Genomic DNA, 6415 nt, shown 5'->3' with positions numbered 1-6415 from the left:
TTCATGGGACATTGTCACTCATAATAGTAAGGGGGGCAGTTACATTTTGGGGGATCTCTCTCTCTCTCGTATCCTTCGATTGGTCGCCGAATTCCCTGCTCTACGTATCTCCCGATTCCTACAAGCCCTTCTCTCTGTTCGCCCCAGACCCTCTGTCTCTCTGGCGTTTTGCAAATTGGGGCCTCCTTCCATGGTGGGCTTGACCTCTGCCCCTTTTTCTGCAATGGGTCTTCATCTCCCACTCTAGGTCCGCCGTCCGCCTATTATTCCATGACGTGTTTCTCTGTTTAATTGGTATGCGCGTGTGGATTAGTCTCGGCATCCATTTTCATTAAGGATGTGGCGAAAGTTATTGGTAAAAAAAAAGAAGGAGGGGGACGGGAGCAATGTAAGGACACGTTGGGTTGTGAGGCCGCATGAGGGAGGGGGAAACGGTTAAGAATAAGAAGAAGAAGGAGATTCGAGAGTGTGCCTCCTCGAAGGTCTGCCATTACAGATGGGTGAAAGGAATAATTACTTCCCTTGTGCTACAATCAAACACTGTCACAGAACTGCATGAGGAATTGAAAGCGGTGGCACGGATCAGAGAAAGGGGAGGCGGGACGGTATAAAATGGTGGCGTCGTCTTCTCTCTATCCGTCATATATATACATATCGAGAGAGCGAGAGAGACAGCAGCAGCAGCAATTGATGCTCGCATGCCACCGTCAATTATCATCTTTCTTTCTTACGGTTTGTTTTGCGATGGCCAATCTTGCGCAGACCATCAAGTTAGCCTTGCGATAATTGGGTGCTTCTATCCGCTACCACAGTCATTCGGATTCTGTGATCAATACAGGCCATTGCTGATAGCTCTCTGCACAGGTAATCCGAGAGAGAGAGAGCGCGAGCACTAGAGACCGTAGGAAAGAGAACAAGGGAGAGCATTACCGAAGCGATGGAGAGTCATCTTGGAGGGCTCAAGGTCATACTCGATTCGCCTGGTTTGAGGCGGTCTTTGGCTTCGAGGTAGCCGAGGACGTACCAGATGCCACTGTCGACAGCACGAATAGTATGGTAGGCAAAGAAGATCAGACTCCAGAGCGAGAGGAGTATAACCGGGGGTGTTATATATTCCACAAGAGCGTAGTAGACGAGAGAGAGAGAATTGACAGAGAGAGAGAGATGGCCTGTCTCTCCCATGCGATCTCAGTCTTCTTGGTCTGCACATATGTATATCAATGAATATGAATGACAGAGAGAGAGAGAGATAGAGATAAAAGCATCTCTAAAACAAGATCACAATCAAGAAGAGCAGGAAAGAATGAATTGCTCCATCAATGCCTTCATCACACGACACCATATCTCCCTATGAGAATTCGGAGCTTCCATATACTTGCCTAATCTGAAGTGGTAGGCTGGATGAAGATTGTCTTCTCGTTCTATCGCCTGGGCTCGCGCAGGATTTGGCAGACAGATCAGAAAGATATTGCAATAGTCTCCTTGGCCATTGAGAGTCGACACCTTTTTCAATTGAAAACCATAGCTAAAGTTTCAATTAACTCTTAATTAAGAGTTAACTTAAAACTTAAGAAACAAAAAGGGGCATTCCTATTGTCAAAGAGCAAAGTCGTGCGAGAGTCGGAGAGGGAGAGAAAAATTGACGAGCTGACGATTGCAACGACTGGCGGGACACAAGACTCTCCTTGGCTCGACTGCAAGAGGACGCGGACCCCAAAGACGCAATCACGACTCGCGGGTTTTCCAAGTAAGTGTCTAACTGGTTTATCTAAAATAAATGATATGGCATGATAATTTCTTTAGTTTAATATTTTTAAAATATGTCTTTAAACCCTTTTCTCATGCTACATGGTTGTTTGTATTTATCTGAACTGGTTTTTATTTATTAAAAATCAAAAACAGTCGAAAACACTAAAAAATGACTCAAAATTATCATAAATAAAATTTTATAAAATTACTGACTAAAAATCTATAAGTTCTGATATTTTTCCTATAAAGCTTATGAGTCAGGGAATTTACTGAATTTCTATCAAGATTTTTAAAGATGTTTTGTTATATTTAAAAATTAGAAAAGAGTTATATTTAGGGAAAAAGCATAGTTTTCCTTTACGTAAAATGTGTTATTTATTGATATAAACTATGGATTCTTAGTGAAATATTGGAAACAAAATCTCTGATTTGTTAGTGCATTCATGTTGTAAGGGTTAAAGAAAAGAAATAATAATTTAATAATATTTTACTTAAGAAATGCTCGTATAAAGATATGGTGTTTTGGTTTTGAAAGGAGAGATTATACGCGGTGTGAGCATTTAGGAAACATGGGAAGTTACAAATAAAAAGTTTGACAACACTTTATAATGATTAATAATGTTAGGTTGCAGTTATAAAATTTAGTTTAAATTAAAACCAAAATAAAATCAAACAATTTGATGATTGGATGGCATGAGGAAAAAGCCTCAGTATATATATTAGATTTTTACATGTTATTCATTTTACAATCAACTTCTTAAATACATGGAGTGGAGGGCCACTAGGATAATTTAAAGAAAACTAAGGGGATATACGGGATTTAAAATGAACGTTGTATGTGAACCATAAGAGTGTGGAAAGAACTTGTTTTATCATGCTTGATACTGGTTATAGAAGAAGAAAAGAAAGGACGTGATTTTCGCGGAACGAAAAAAATTATTTAAAAATTAAAAGCAACGACGAAATTTATATACGGAGTGGGAAACGTCTACCAAGGGAGATTAAAATTTAGGGGTTTATGGTATGTCAGAAAATTTGATCTGAATGTTTGTTTAAAATTAAACAAATAAAAAGAATTAATTTTAATCAGGTGGAGAAAAACATAAAAAGGAATTTTAAACGGAGATATACAAATAGATCTAAGAGATCTATATCCCTGAAACAACCTTTCCAAAGTCAAACATTAAAAACATTTCCTGGATAAACCGCCACTAGCATGGCAGGAGAACATTATGAGGAGCTGCCTCTGAGAGATGGGGAGAAACCATAGTTATCTTAGGTTTAGCAATTTAGTGCCCAGTATAATTTATTGAAGTTTAGAATTTTTGCAGTTGGACTACTACAAATAACGTTGTAGATTTTAGGGAAGGCTAAGTCGAGTCAAATTAAAACAATTAGTGCAAATAATCACTTGTTTAGTGCAACAACTCTTAGGAGTTGGCTTGTTAACCTGGGTAAAAGTGGCTTGGTCTTTGGCCAGTCAGGATTTAGGGTTTTGTATATAAAGTTGAAAAGTGAACGAGAAGCTCATTCTTGTGTGTGGCCAAAAGTGGGTCTCCTCTTCTTCTTCTTCTTCTTCTTCTTCTTCTTCTTCTTCTTCTTCTTCTTCTTGCTTGCTTGAGCTTGTGCTTGAGAGAGGGAGTGTGAGAGTGTGAGGGAGTGAGTGTGTGAGGGTGAGGGACTGAGGAGGAGAATCTCTCCATCTTCTCTTCTCTTCTCTTCTCTTCTCTTCTCTTCTCTTCTCTTCTCTTCTCTTCTCTTCTCTTCTCTTCTCTTCTCTTCTCTTCTCTTCTCTTCTCTTGCTCGCCGCGATGGAGCTTGGAGCATGGAGCTTGAGGATAGAGCTTGCTTCAAGCTTGCACTTGGATCATGGAGCTAGCGGAGTGCACAGGAGAGGAGGTAACTCGATCGGTATGGAGGTAAGCTCACTACACTCGTAGGATCAACATCGCGTCGGCTAGGTAAGAGATAGCCATTAGAGCTCACTTGAAACGCTTGAAAAAATAAGCGGTCCGTGGGTCTTGGAGTGTGAGCTCCCTCTACATTTTGGTTCCATTGCCAGGACCAAGGACTCAAGCTTGAGCACTTGTGCACCTCAAATCGAGCATCGAAGTAAGGGATTCCTCCCCAAACTGGAGCTTGAGATAGATAGGAAGTTGGGTTTTTTAAATCTTTGAAGCAAGTAAGTATTTTGGGTTTTTTTTTTTGTTTGATGATTGGAAAACATAAAGAAATCATTTCAGTTTTTTATTTTCGATTCTTGTTGCATTTAGCCTAGGTTAGGATTAGGAAATCGAATCGGAAAAGGGTAGGGTTTACCGTTGCAAAACAAGAGATCATATCAAGAGCAAAGAAGCGTAGGAGGAGATCTAAACAAAAAACCAAGTCTCGAGTCAAAAACAGTGGAGTGACCGAGCCCCTCACGATCAAAATCAAAAAACCAAACAAGACTAATCGAAGGGTAGATCCTCAGCCTAGCGTGCTTGACAAGCAGATATCAGATGTAATCGTTGAGGATATGCAAAAGCCACTAGTGCCCAAGAAGCCTTTGATTTCCCAAGAGGATAACAGGCATCATAGGCACAACATTGCTCATGGCAAGGTTAAATGCTCAACAAAGCAAACAACAAAATCGTCTAACAGCCACGAGCAAATCTTACAGCCAGTGTCAAAGCCACTTAGGAGTCCCAAGTCTCCTACACCCTCTTCCCCTAAATGAACACAGGAAGCACAACAGCAGTCGTCAAGTGTAGCTGCTCAATCCCAATCTCTATCTCCAGCTAACCTTCCAAATGTTCGAGAGGTGGAACATGACACCACCCATAGCTCTCAAACCAAGGATATGCCTGTGCAACCCATCGTGGCTAGATCAACTGAGGCTCGATCTGCACAAGTGAATGCTCAAAGGGAAAAAAAAAGACACAACCACTTCCAATCTGCTTGAGGACCTGACACTACAATCTACTAACAGTATCTAGTCCACTGAAATAGCTGCTACTACTTCCAATCAGGGATCACAGCAATCGCAGCCCTTGGTTGTGACAACACCCCTTGCGGAACATGTCCTTAGCAGTTCACCTGTGGAAGAGGCATCGCAACCAACATCCTTGACACCTCCAGCACTTCCAAAGCACCTAAAGCCTAGGCTTGAGGAGAAATCTCTCAAAGAAGTGGCCAAGGAGAGGACGCATCTGACCAATCAACCTAGCAAGGCTGTTCAGCAGGTCACAACTAAGTCCCATGAGAGCACACCAAAGAAAGAGAGTCCTAAGGCCCAACCAAGCACATCAACGATTGACCTAGTTCAAGGTTCTGAGTCCTTAAAGGAGACATCGCAATTGCCCAAGAAAAAGAGGACAAAACAGCAAAAGCAATGGCAGTTGCAAGTGGTGGTAGATGCCAAGACAATCGATACCAAGAGCACGGAAGAACTTGGGAATAAAGCATTGAGTCCACCCACTAAGGAACCTAGTGTCATCTCCCCTTACAGTGGTGAAACCTCAAACACATCTGTGTGTTCTGATAAGTCAAAGCAACCATCATCATCATTAGTTTCTTGCAACACTCAATCACTTGACAACAGAACTCACATTGAACAATCAAGAGTGGATACAATATTGTCACAACAGGGTGACAAATCTATACCAGCCACACCCGAGGAGAACCATGGCACAATAGCAGCAAAACCTCAGGAAAAATGCACAAACCCCGAGAGCATAAGCAATCCTAGCATTGACCAATCTTGCTCATCTAGGCCTGAGCCCCCTGCTATGCTAAAGCCTAGGGAAACTCCTAGAACCTTGCATGAGATAGCAACCAAGAAAGCCCTCATTGAACATAGAAGTGTCACAGAATGCTTAATTGGGTTGGATGCTAAGCTCAAAGTGTTCGCACGTGTCTATGTCCTTGCGGGCATGGGTGCATTCCCTAAGGAGCAGCTTGAAGAATTATTGCCATTTCCCCTATCCTGGGAAGAGCAAGAACATCTTGGCGTGCACTATGACAGGCTCCTGCATGAACGCATGCGACTCACCTCTGACGAGGAAGCCGACAAACTACGCTTAACTGTAACATTCAATGATGTGCTCTACCAACCAAATCTCTTAGAGATAGAGAAACTAGAGCGACAATCACAGGGTCGAAGTCAATTTGAAAAACGTTGGTTTGAAAACCGCGTTGCAATGACTGAACTAGGAGCCCAGATTATGACAGTCTCAGAGGAGCATTTGGCCAAATGGTGGTCTCAAAGAGACCCAATCTATGTGGCACCAACTTCCTTTCGAGTTTGCTGACTGCCATTCGGGGTACGGACCTAGCTGAAACTAGACAAGAGAACTCTCTATCTGATAAGTTTCTCACTGAGGAGGAGTTACATGTTGCCAGTAGACTCAGACAAGGTTCCATGCTACTCAATGTTACAAAATATCTATCGTTGTTGAGTAAGGTGCCATGAGTACTAGATATGTGTGCCACACTCGAGTACAATCCGGAGTTCTACAATTGGCTTTTATCCTCGTGAAATGACATGGATTCGTAAATATGTATATAAATAGACAATGAAATTTGTGACCCTATATAGACAATATCAACACACACAAGCAATGATAGCCAAGCGCAGGGAGAAGAGTTAGGTTTGACAGGCTAAGCTCCTCAGGTCCTCCTCTCA

Source organism: Lygodium microphyllum, chromosome 19 (assembly GCF_053477565.2).
Source record: "Lygodium microphyllum isolate KBCC chromosome 19, Lygodium_microphyllum_v1.1.10, whole genome shotgun sequence".
NCBI lineage: Eukaryota > Viridiplantae > Streptophyta > Polypodiopsida > Schizaeales > Lygodiaceae > Lygodium > Lygodium microphyllum.
Note: the sequence above shows the minus strand (reverse complement) of the source record.